The 13,663-nt window shown below is 38.9% G+C and overlaps 1 protein-coding gene across 6 annotated transcripts in view; it reads left to right on the plus strand.

The window, feature by feature from the left end:
• The window catches only part of DLGAP1 (DLG associated protein 1), a 937,306-nt gene that overhangs the window by 289,187 nt on the left and 634,456 nt on the right, over positions 1-13,663 (plus strand). For all 6 annotated transcript variants that reach the window (XM_069731141.1, XM_069731137.1, XM_069731138.1 and 3 more), the window contains exon 2: positions 12,234-12,312. The gene's annotated coding sequence lies outside the window, so the exon portion shown is untranslated. The remainder of the gene's footprint in view (positions 1-12,233; positions 12,313-13,663) is intronic.

Raw genomic sequence — 13,663 nt, forward strand, 5'->3', positions numbered from 1 at the left:
ATACACATGATGAGAGCATTATACTGCCTCTGTACAAATCCCTAGTTAGACCGCACATGGAGTACTGTGTCCAGTTTTGGGCACCGGTGCTCAGGAAGGATATAATGGAACTAGAGAGAGTACAAAGGAGGGCAACAAAATTAATAAAGGGGATGGGAGAACTACAATACCCAGATAGATTAGCGAAATTAGGATTATTTAGTCTAGAAAAAAGACGACTGAGGGGCGATCTAATAACCATGTATAAGTATATAAGGGGACAATACAAATATCTCGCTGAGGATCTGTTTATACCAAGGAAGGTGACGGGCACAAGGGGGCATTCTTTGCGTCTGGAGGAGAGAAGGTTTTTCCACCAACATAGAAGAGGATTCTTTACTGTTAGGGCAGTGAGAATCTGGAATTGCTTGCCTGAGGAGGTGGTGATGGCGAACTCAGTCGAGGGGTTCAAGAGAGGCCTGGATGTCTTCCTGGAGCAGAACAATATTGTATCATACAATTATTAGGTTCTGTAGAAGGACGTAGATCTGGGTATTTATTATGATGGAATATAGGCTGAACTGGATGGACAAATGTCTTTTTTCGGCCTTACTAACTATGTTACTATGTTACTAATATAAAACTAAACATAATTAAATGCCTATTCAGCATGTAGAAGAGGAAGCTTAGCTACTATTACAGGCTAAAGATTTCTTTCAAGCTCGGTCAAGATGTATGAGCATAATAAATGAATAGTAGAGTTATGCAAAAATGTACTTTGATCTTCAACCTATGTAGATTTGCTGACAAAGAAAGTTTCTGCTACTTGCAAATTCAACCACACATTTTCCATTGGATTATTATTGAAATCTAGACGTCAGTCTTAATGATTCTAGGTTGATACCTGCATATTTTCAGTACAGTACAGGGAAACATAGACCCCAATTCATCAAAATGTTTACTCCACAGAAACTGGCGAAGGTTAAACCAGCTGCACTCTCACTAATTTGTCACCTCTACAGCAGCACTGAGACATGTGCCTCCAGATACCTCATTTACATGCAAATCCCCGACACCTTAAACCGTGCAGCATTTGTTGGGCCAATTTAAAATCAAATATAGCGTTGTTTGAAAAAGACCCAGTTGGGGTCGAAATGTCACACGCTTCTTGATTTTTTTTTGCCTATCACACAAAAATTATTTTTTTTGTATCTTTTGTGGTGTCAGTATTTTCATTTCTTAAAAACTTTTGCAAATGAGTGAGAGTGCAACTGGTATAATGTTCGCCTGTTGAATTTTGGATTAGTCCTGTTCAGCTAGCACCTCCCCCTCCACAAGCTGAGTGCGCCTTCTTACTAATTTTCTACTCCACAGAAGTGTCATAAAACACTTTGAAGAGTCAACATTTTTTGGCTTAGCCTGGAGTTGTGAAAACATTTTGTGACTTTTAGTGTTTTCATGCCAGTCTTGGACAACTCTGCGAAAATGAGAAGATCTGGAGTAGGAGGAAGGGGCTTAGCAAAGCCCGAGCTATCTAATTTATTACTAGACTTGGCTTACCTTATGCCAAAAATCAGTCAATGACTGTAGTAAGATTTCTAACAAGGCGTACAGAGGCGCAAACCATTTGTAAAATGCGACTGATTCATTAAGTGTCATGTTTCTTTTATTGAATCTTACTCCACTATGCTCCTTAATTAAAACTGGCATGTACAGTGCCAGTCTTAATGATGCTATAGTTTTGGAATACAATATCAAATATTGAATGAGAACCCTACTAGAAAAGTAGATAACACATCATGTGACTTCTCAATCAACTTAGCTGTTGTGTGGATTATTTAGGTGCCTCATGACAGTGAAAATCTCCATGTAAAGAATAAAATGAGAACGGGACAATGGACACACACACAGTTCCTCTGCAGCCCAGGACTTATGTTATCCTTTATCCTTATCTGATTTGGAGGCATAAATAGCCTTGAGTGAAAAAAATTCTAAAGCTGCCATGTGCTTCAATGTCAACATAACTCAGTAATCACCCATAACTATTTGGAATTGTTTTGTTGCTTCCAGCCTTCTATCACACAGGCTAGTATTATCCCTCTGCTTGATGAAAGTTCAGTCCAGCAGTGATCATCATTTACCAGTGGGGTCCAACAGTATGTTCTCAATCAAGGTTTGAAAGTGCAAATGATTGAACTCAACAGATTGACTCCCCTAGGACAAGTAGATTTGTAGGTCACATCTTGAGCACCTCTGGTATTTCATTCTTGACTTTGAGCAATAAATGCACATTGTCTATACGTAACTCTGGAAAGCGGCATCTTTATTTGTGTCGGACTCAAATTATACATAATGAACTTCAGAAAGCTTTACAGCACTTTGCACACACAAAGCTTTCTTTCTTGCTTTTGTTCAAAATTACAAAAAAGATGTAATTTGTCTCCTTCAGTCTCTACTAGCTACATTGTACTATATATATTTTTTTCAAACTGTAGATCCCAAGATCTCAGAAATACCAGTAAGTTTATCCAATTGAGCAACCATCGCTTAAATTATACCTTAATTTTCATGACAATATGTAATCCTGTAATAATTAAAAGCTAAAAGAAAGATTCTGTCAGGATTCCGTAAAGCAAATTTAGAACTAAAGTTGGTATGCGCAGCTCTATACAAGCCCATAGTTTTAGTCGCCTATAAGGCTCTATGGTATTTTCTTATACCTCAGTTTCCCACCAAAACTTATAGAACTATTTCTTGTTTCATTAGTACAGCAAACAAAAACAAATAAATTGTGCTTTCCTATCAGTTACCGTTTTATGGAGGTATTCTCTCTGGATACATTGTATGTTATCAAATGATGGAAACATCCTTAATCTACATCTTTGCCATATGAAAAGCAAACTTTGTGACTGGAAGGACCTTAAAGTTAGGAGGTGGTGCAATACACAGGAATGTAAAAAAACACTTGCGAGAATATCTCTTTCATACACTACTGCTTATCATGAGCAAATTGTCAATGCTCTGTAAATCTTGTCTTCAACCAAATTGTCCCTTTGTTCAATCTGTGAAGGAGAAAAGATTGCAAAGTTCCCGACATGAGAAAATTAGGAAAATTCACTTTCCGATTAGATAGCGCTCCGTTGACTGTGCTAGTGCTGTAGAAATGTAATAGGATATTCTGTATGAAGTAATGAAGACATTTTTTTGTGCATCTTTGTTGTATTTTAAGGAGTGACATAAAAGAATTAACCTAATACCATGTTAGTAGGAACCTTGCAAATTGTTTTTCCAGCAGACGGTATCTGTATCTTTCATTTTGAACCCACTCTTCATGTTGTTTAGCAAATCCAATAATTCCATTATCTTTAATCCATTGCTGTTAGATAGCAGATTAGAAAGTTTGGCTTTTAAGTTTTAAATAGCCGATTACAAAGCTACTCTTCAGGTCAGGATCTCAGATAAATTGCTCTCTAACTTTGTATCTTCTAGATTTCTACTTACTAATGTTAATCAGTCATTGCAACATAATAATTCTTTTAGATTTTCTTAGTATTTTCTGCTAGTAGATTTTTATTGTATTTTTTACATCATTATGTGGCAGCCATCTCGCCAAAGCTGATTTAGTAGCTGAGAGATACACTTTAAAGCAGCCCCGACAGCTATAAAGATCACCTTTCAGGGCTTATATACAGTACTCCATAATACAGTACATAAGCCCACGATCCGCCCTGCAAGAGAAGAAAAATAACTTTATTATACTTACCTGGAGGGCGGTCCAGTCCGATGGGTGTCGCAGGTCCTGGTCCGGCGCCTCCCATCTTCTTACGATGCCACCCTCCTGCTTGCTTCATGGGCTCCCTGGCTTTGCACTCGTGCGCAGGCATAATTATCTGCCCTGTTGAGGGCAGAGCAAATTCCTGCAGTGCGCAGGCTCTGGGCCTCTCTGACATTTCCCGGCGCCTGTACACTGCAGCACTTTTCTCTGCCCTCAACAGGACAGATAAGTATGCCTGCGCAGGAGCGCGATGCCGGGGAGCCTGTGTGGATGACACAAGCAAGCAGGAGGATGGCATCACAAGAAGATTAGTGGCGCCGGACCAGGACCAGAGACACCCATCAGACCGGACTGCCTTCCAGGTGAGTATAATAAAAGTTTTTTCTTTTTTTGCAGGTCGGATCTGGGGCTTATCTACAGCATTATAGAATGCTGCATATCAACCCTGAAAGGGGGTGGCCGTAACTCGTATCAGCCAAACCTGGAGACAGGTTCCCTTTAAAAAAGTCAAAATTCTTACACCAATAGAGGTGGGCTTAAAAAATTGGAGAAAAAAAGGTTTAGACATTGTTGTATCAAAAGTTGCACCAAATTTATCAGACATATTGAGACACATTGACAAATTTGGTGCAATAAAGGCTAAGCTGACTTCATAAATACATTTAATAAATCGTCTCTATGATTTCAGACCATACTGATAATATAGATGCTGCAATTTTTCCTCTAACTAATGATTTGTGGTTTCAGTTACTGCTGGGGTTGTGTGAAATTATCATTTTTCCATTCTCATCTTATTGTGCAATTCGATCCTTCTCTTTGAATTTACTGCGAGCCCTTTATGTAGGAACAACGGACATGGGAGAATTGTAAAAATATGCCTTTCATAGGTCTATAAAAGATGACTGCAAATAAAAGAGTGTGATGCCTTGTGGACAATACATGTCTTCACTTCCACATGAAACTTTACAAGAATGCTGTAAAAATATTGTATTACTGCAGCAGGTATATGGTAATTCTGTAGTTTTCTCTCCAGTGAGCATAGACAGTGTTAGTAATAGCTGCCTCAGATCATATTTATTGGAATCAGCTGTCACATTAGTCACTGCTGTTTCCTAATGTGTCTGAGTGATATATAATTTCACTTAAAGGGGAGGAAAGGAGAGCTAAATAATTTATGCACAGTCAAAAGGTTTTTGTGACAGATTTGTTCCAGGCTGTACATTTTTTAAAGAAGAACCTATTGATAACCTCACAATGATGACCTTTACAGTTTAAATAGGAAAAAATAACAAGCAGAAAAAAAACAATGTATAAATAAAAGATTCATTTACTATAGTTTTACTTTTTTTTAACTTTAGAAAAATGTCTCAATCGTAAATAATTTGTAAATAATAGTAACATCTAATTGCTACCCATTTTGAAAAGCCCCTCTTGTATGTTGTTTTAATCAATTCTGGCGATTTTCTTGCCGGTCTTGATGAAGGGGTGTGGTGGAGTCTCTTGATTTATTAAGAGGGTCACGCCTCTCCATAAATCTGGAGCGTCTGACGAGTGGTGGACGCCTCCGTGTGCTACGCCTGCCTGCAGAGAGATTTCTGGCATACGGAACGTCACAGGTCATCATGAATTAGGCAAGCTGTGGCGTCACTCGTCATGCCCTACCTCCAACCATTTCGGCAGAGCTGGTATAAAGTCGTAAGAGCAGTGAGACTATGGAACTCTCTGCCGTATGATGTTGTAATGAGTGATTCATTACTTAAATTTAAGAGGGGACTGGATACATTTCTGGAAAAGTATAATGTTACAGGGTATATACACTAGATTCCTTGATAGGGCATTGATCCAGGGAACAAGTCTGATTGCCGTATGTGGAGTCGGGAAGGAATTTTTTTCCCCAAGGTGGAGCTTACTCTTTGCCACATGTTTTTTTTTTTGCCTTCCTCTGGATCAACATGTTAGGGCATGTTAGGTTAGGCTATGGGTTGAACTAGATGGACTTATAGTCTTCCTTCAACCTTAATAACTATGTAACTATGTAACTATGTAAAACTCCTCAACTCCTAGTTGCGCCAAAAATTGTGATTTTTTTCAAAGCTTTTACAGAATTCTGTCATGAAGGCTTTGATGAATTGGGCCCATAGTCTCCCATAAAAACACTGATTCTATTATACCATATCCAATGGAAAATGTCAATATTTTTTCTATCTATATCTATACCTTCAATTCCACAGCCCCATAGATTTTTTTAGGTGCTTGTACAGAGACATAATATTGTCATGTGTATGAAAGTCATGCAACACATTGAAATTACTTAAAGAAACACACCCATCAAAGTTTCTATCCTCTCAATATCTTGCAATCATCATATTGTATAGCACTGTGTACTTACAATTGCTCATTTTGCCTGTCTACCAAGCTAATTCTTCTTCAACTTCTGATGCAGCTGCTCCCTCCTCCCCTGCCAAGGACATTTGCAGTGACTTCTGACTCATGCAGGGAAAATTGACCTCCAGTTTCTACATATAACTTAGAAAGAATCAGTTAGTCAGTTTTTAATCATGTCATGTCGTACACCTAATGGAAAACAGAAGAATTATCTTGGTAGAAAGGCAAAAGGAGCAATTGTAAGTACACAATGCCGGAACTCATATTTATTTTAAACTACAATACATTGCAACAATTTCCCACCAGTTTCCATTTTAATACATTTTTCTACATCTATATTAGGCTGAAAAATTCCCAAACAGCTCTGTGTAGATGTTTGCCAGTAAGCAATGCTGGGAAATCTCAGCTCTGAAGTGTGCAGATTTGTAAATGCAGTTCTGGATTAAAATACAGGCTGGAATTTATTATCAGTACAATAGAACTAATGTAATGTCTTCCCAAGGTTATATGTGTTCAGAGGAAGACTACAGAGTTCATGTGTAAGAAAAGTAAAAAAAATACATGTAGTGTAGCTCTTGATTTTATTATAGTGGTTACATCAATAAAACAACATCGTGCTGGGATGTCTGTCTCTTTTCTCCTTTAATGAGATACATATGATTTCATGCGAGACCTTAGATTTCAGATATGCTGATAGACGGGATGTATGCATCAATAAATAAAGTGGCATCAAAAACCACCAAGAGCAATTAGAAGGTGACTGTGTGGGGGTAATCTCATAATACACCACAAACGGCCATTTAAATACACAGGGGAAAATGTTAAAGTACATAAGATAATGATATCCATTTATGCAAAGGTCCCAAGGGACTAAAATTGATCATTTAGCCCTTTGTGGCTATATATTTGAGGATTGTGCAGATAAGAGTTGGTAGCATATCCCTAATAATTAATGTGCCACATTAGTTTTATTTTCGGCTGCAGAAAGAATTATTGATGCATCTCTTTCTATTACCATAGTCTGCGGTTACAGGCTGAAAGCATTGTGACGCAGGTATAAAGATTAGCATTGTATGTAACTGTGTCAAACAACGTCTAAAATAAACCTAAACAGTCTGATAATATTAATTTGAACTATTACATAGCATATATATTCACCGTATATGTAAAGATACATGTAAAATGATCGTGATAAGACTGTCAGTACCTTTTTTGATTATAATCATAAACTTTTGAAGGAGTGGAGAAACCTTTGACACCCCCCTTGAAAGTTACTTACTGATATAATGTATTGCCATGCTTGAATGTAGTTTTATCTGGTTTTTGGCCTGTAGCAGTTGGTTAGCTGCAGATAGGGTTAACTATTGGGGTCAGCCCATTGAGGGAGGAGTTACGTGGGCAAAAGGAACTCAGTTCCTGTTATTAGGCAAATAGAGAACATTATTGAAAGGAGAAGGACTGATGGTGGTAATGTTTTCAGACCTACAAAAAAGGGTTGTGTGTGTGAAGGGAGACCACCATACTTGGATAGCACGCTCTGAAGTAATCAATGATTAAGTGGCAGAAGAATTCCTTATCTCAGGTAAGTGTGGCCTACAGCAAAAATTATCTATATTAGATAAAGAGTGGAGGTGTTGCCAGATCTGAGGGTCATAGAAGGAGAAGATAGCTAGTATGTACCACATGTTCTGCTATGGGGAACTAGATATGCAGTGGCACACCAAGGAGCATGAGGCCCTCATCAAATGTACTTTGAGAATAGTTGTAAGGAGTTGTAGTGATGCACCCCAGCCAGTGAGGTGCTCACACGAAGGGAAGATGGAAATTCCTATGGTTGCTGGTCTAATGTAACAGAAGTAATGTACCACCAAATCTAACTGTGAAGTTCCTGCCTCTGGGTTATGCACAAGATGTATTCTTCAAGTGTTGTGCCTGCTATCTGATGTATATACTTCTCATCAGTTTGTCCAGTAAAGAATAGTTTATGTTTGTTCTCTGCTCCCCTTCATTCATTTCTACTTCATGGGGTCATGGGCTGTCATGTTAAGTGGCAGCATGCGGTCTGCAGTGGCAGATCGCTTGGGCAAAAGCACACACACTCCGCCAGGATGCCATTTTCCTGTAGTGTGTCTGGAAACGGACGCGAACTTCAGCCACAGACGCCCAATTATATATCAAAAGTTCATTTTGAATGGATTGCTCCTTTAACCCTGCTGTTGTCTTCAGTCAAAAACGACCGATTTTGAACTTTAATATTTTTTTAAAATATTCAAGAAGCGGTTCTGAAACTTGTGGTTGATTGACTTTTCCTCATTTGAGGGGTTCTTACTATGCGTATTGTTATATATTTTTTTATGTTTACTTTTTGCTCCACAATTTTTTATACACTTGTACTCTTCGGTCAAAAATGACCAATATCCTTTTATAGTGATCTCCAGCCATTTTATGATTAAAATAAAGGAGCTATAATCTCATTTTGGACTATATATTACATCTACTACTATTTATCAATTTATTTAGGTCCTTTTGGTCCATGCAGATTTACACATACATACATTTTCTCATTACAATACTGCTGATGGATTACCTTCCAGTATAGTTATGTGCCAAATCTTTTTACCCTGCTGTTCCTGTAAAATAGTTCAATTCAGTTTGACCCAGGGACTCAAAGGACAAAATGTCACATGTTGGGTACTATTAGAAAAAATAAGCCAGAACTGCCGCAAGGTATTCTCAGTAAGAGAGACATTTATATTTCTATGTTTTATTTTACTAAGGATACCACAGTAGTTTCTTACGTTCCAAAGAAACACAAGCAGGTAATTCTGATGAGCACAATGCATCATGATAGTGAAATCAGTAATAGAGATGACAGAAAACTGGACATCATTGTAGAATATAATGCTACAAAAGGGGCTGTTGATACTCTAGATCAGCTGATAGGCACTTACACCTGTAAGCGCAAAACAAATCGGTGGCAAATGGTGATTTTTTACAATATGCTTGATGTGTCAGCATACAATGCATTCGTGTTATGGAAGGAAATAGACCCAAATTGGACCAAAAATAAATTATATAAGAGAAGACTTTTTATAGAGTTGGGAAAATCACTGGTTAGCCCATATATTGAAGAACGAAAGGTAATACCCAGAGCTGATGGAGCTGCAGCCATTGTCCACAGGATCCAACAGCAAGATAAAGAAAGTGAACCCACAGCTTACACCAGCACTGCTACAATACCCACGGACGCCACCAGCAATGCAACCAGCCTAAAACGGAAATGATGCGACTTCTGTCCAACATCAAGCAATCACAAATCAAATGTGATATGTTACAGATGTGAAAAATATTTATGCAAAAGACATGTCAATTATACCTGTGACAATTGCAAACAGTAAATTTTGCACTGTGTGACTTATTTATCATTTTACATAAAAAACTGAGCTGTTAATTTTTTTTGTTTGTTTTTTGTTGGAAAATAATATACCGTATTTTCCGGCGTATAAGACGACTGGGCATATAAGACGACCCCCAACTTTTCCAGTTAAAATATAAAATCTTCTCAAAAGTCGGGGGTTGTCTTATATGCCGGGTGTCGTCTTATAGGGTGGGTGCGGAGCAATTTGCGGTCGACGTATATAGTGGGGGGGAGTGGTCCCGATGACGAGGTGAGGGAGCGCCTCACCAGGAAAGTGTAAGTGAAGCAAACTGTCAGTGTCTGGGATGCCAGAGTTATTAAAAAAAGAGAGAGAGCGATGCTGTGCCTAGAAAAACACTCCTCTTTCACTCATCTGGCTCGCCCTTGTATCCTATTATCTCCTTCTCTGCCTCTGCTTCACTTACACCTTCCCGGTGAGGTGCCCCCTCACCTCGTCATTGGGGTCGCTCCCCCACAATATGCGGCGACCGCAGATTACTCCGCACCTGCCCGTATAAGACGATACCCGACTTTTGAGAAGATTTTCAGGGGTTAAAAAGTACTTATACGCCAGAAAATACAGTAATTACATTTAGTTTATTGTTATTAGTTATAGTTTACAGTTGGATGAATAATTATTTTTGTATGTGCAAATATGCAATATGCATAAATATTCCAATAAAGCCATGTTAAATGTTTTGACACAAAAAAATTACAAGTAAGTTTTTCTTTCCATTTTTCATTTGTTTATAAACAACCAGGTTCACATACAATAAAATACTGCAAAAATTATTCAATTCAAACACTTAAATTAGCTAAAAATCAAGACTTTATTAGGTCCGGTCAAAAATGACTGGAAGATAACAAGTGTATAGTGGAAACCAGGAGAATAGCAGGGTTAAAAAGGTGTCCTCTGTGGATGTAAAACCAACCAAAAAATGGTCAGAATATAAAAAGTAAAAGTCTGAGGTTGTCCACTGATCTCTAGCTCCTGGTTCATCTCGATAACCTGAAAATGGCTGCATAGCCAATTACCGGCAGCCAGTGGTGGTTGTATGGACAGTACTGTATATGTTCATGTCTGTGTATCAGGAGATCATCTCTGCCACAGAAAGTAGAGACTGGCTGGGGACTAGGCAGCTTTGGGACAGAATTGTTGTGGCATCAGAAGAAGGGGGTGGCACGGTGGCTCAGTGGATAGCACAGCAGACCTGCAGTGCTGGAGTCCTGGGTTCAAGCCCAACCCTGGACAACATCTGCAAGGAGTTTGTATGTTCTCTCCGTGTTTGCGTGGGTTTCATCCCACATTCCAAAGACATACTGATAGGATATTTAGACTGTGAGCCCCATCAGGGACAGCGATGATAATGTGTGCAAAACTGTAAAGCGCTGCGGAATATGTTAGCGCTATATAAAGATTATTATTAAGGTATTATTTTTTAGGGGGGTTTAAAGCGATCTTCTGACCAGTCTTATATCTGTTGTACCTAACTGATTTGAACTGGTTTTAAGTGAATATTAGAAGATATAGTTCTGAAGGACTCATTTTCCGATTATCAAAGTGGCTGCTATTTCCTCCATAACTACCCAGATAGGCTCAAATCTTAGAAACACCTCCAGGTAGTGTACAAGTGAGCGGTCTCTTTTCCATGAAGGTTCTTGTCTATAATAATGAAAGTAATAATTTCTAAAACTATTTTTACAGATTAAGTTATTTTAACCACAGAATTATGCAGTGTAGTTTCCCAGGCTGTTATTTTTCTACTGTGCATTTAGAAACAGATGGTATGAGTTAGATTTAAATATTAAAGCAATGTGTGAGAGGAGAAAATCTACATTTATGCTCTACCTGATTTTTTTTAATAAAAATGTATCTCCTTGCTTATATTTCAGTTGGCATTTTTTTATGATTTATGAATAATTTTTTTCTGACTACTTTACTTTGGATCTGCAGCATTCTAGTGTCAGAAGTTCGGATGTGCTGCAGAATTAAAAATTCATAGAATGGCATGAATTCACTGAAGATTTAATTTACCATGTGTGGATTAGATCTGGATCAAATCTTTATTGAACTGCAATTTGGAGTGGATTTACCCCCAAAAACCTTGAACAATCAAAAAATCCTTCATATAATTACCCTATTAGCGAGCTCAATGCGAGAAACTCTCGCATCAACTCCTGGCACTGCCGCCAGAAGCGGAGTGTGCGGCTGCGTGTATTTCTATGCAGCTGAAGGCTCCGGTCCCAAGTGCCGGCGGCAGTGCCGGGGCTTGATGCGAGAAACTAGCACGAGTTTCTCGCATTGGACTCACAAGTGTGACCCCGGCCTTACATTGTATAAAACTCGTCCGATTTCACTGATTTCCACTGAATTGGCCAACCAGATTATTTTGTGCACATAAGGATTAAGCGGTGGGAATTCAATCATCCGATCCTTTTGTTTGACTGAGAAATAAGCAGCTGCTAGGTGACTTTAGTAGAGGCTTTCTTATAGACAACACAGGAAACCTTGGCTGAATGTGTTTGTGTGTTACTTGACATGTTTATAACTGTACTAATTGACAAGGAAGTATCTATTGTGTTATGTGGCATAAAAGAGGAAATATCCTCTGTCTCCATGTTTTGTATGAACATCTTTTAAAAGATCAATTTATTAATATTTAATTTTTTTTACAGTACAGTGTAACATCACTGATCCTACCAGCTCATTTCCCTTCACATTTGCACAATAACAATGAAAATCTGACAAAAAAAGGTATGTGTACTGTACAGTCTTTTTTATATTTCTAAGATCTATTTTGTTTTAAATACATATGTATACCATATGGACATCTTTGCATTGAACTATTAGGCTGTGTTCCCACAATGAGCTTTTCATGATTTTGTTATGCTACAGAATTTCTTCACCATTTCTGCACCTATTATTTAAATTGGACTACTTGTGTCTTTTCATTGCGTTTTTGTGTGCAATTGTTTTAACATGTGTTTTTATCGCGTTTGTGATGCTGTGGGTTTTGTCTCTTGATGGTGTGTCATGCTTTAAATAAAGCTGTTTTGCTATTGATACTTCCTGGTATTTGGCTTTGACAAAACTTTATTGACATACTGAGGTGCGGATTACATGCTTTTTGATGCGTTTCAACTGTGGAAATGCACTAAAAACGCATGTACATTTTTTACTTGCTAAATGTTAACATCTAAGGGGAAATTCTGCTCAGAAAATTCAGTGTACCAACAAGAGAAATTGACATGCTGTGGATATCAAACACGCACCGCAGATGAGTTTATGTTAGGTTAAAAAAAGCACTGTGGGCATGAGACTTCTAGAATTCCCCTCCATTTTGCTGGAACTGTAAGACACTGCGTTCTTGACTCACACAGCATCAAAAATGCACCATAAGTTCATCATGGGATCGTAGCCTTATAGTGTTAATTTGCTCCTTAAATGCCAAATTAAAGGGAACCTGTCACCCCCAAAATCGATGGTGAGGTAAGCTCACCATCATCAGGGTCTTATCTACAGCATTCTGTAATGCTGTAGATAAGCCACCGATGTTACCTGAAATAGGAGAAAAAGACGCTAGATTATACTCACCCAGGGGCGGTCCCACTGCGGTCTGGTCAAATGGGTGTCTCAGGTCCGCTCCGGCGCCGCCCATCTTCATTCCATGACGTCCTCTTCTGGTCTTCATGCTGCGGCTCCGGCGCAGGCGCACTTTGTCTGCCATGTTGAGGGCAGAAGAAAGTACTGCAGTGCGCAGGCGCCGGAAAGGTCAGAGAGGCCCGGCGCCTGCACAGTGCAGTACTTTGCTCTGCCCTCAACAGGGCAGACAAAGTATGCCTGCGCCAGAGCCGCAGCGTGAAGACCAGAAGAGGACGTCATGGAATGAAGATGGGCGGCGCCGGAGCGGACCTGAGACACCCATCGGAGCAGGACCGCCCCTGGGTGAGTATAATCTAATGTCTTTTTCTCCCCTTTCAGGTAACATCAGCGGCTTATCTACAGCATTACAGAATGCTGTAGATAAGCCCCTGATGATGGTGAGCTTACCTCACCATCGATTTTGCGGATGACAGGTTCCCTTTAAGCAACTTTCTAAACAGTC

Source organism: Ranitomeya imitator, chromosome 6 (assembly GCF_032444005.1).
Source record: "Ranitomeya imitator isolate aRanImi1 chromosome 6, aRanImi1.pri, whole genome shotgun sequence".
Lineage (NCBI taxonomy): Eukaryota > Metazoa > Chordata > Amphibia > Anura > Dendrobatidae > Ranitomeya > Ranitomeya imitator.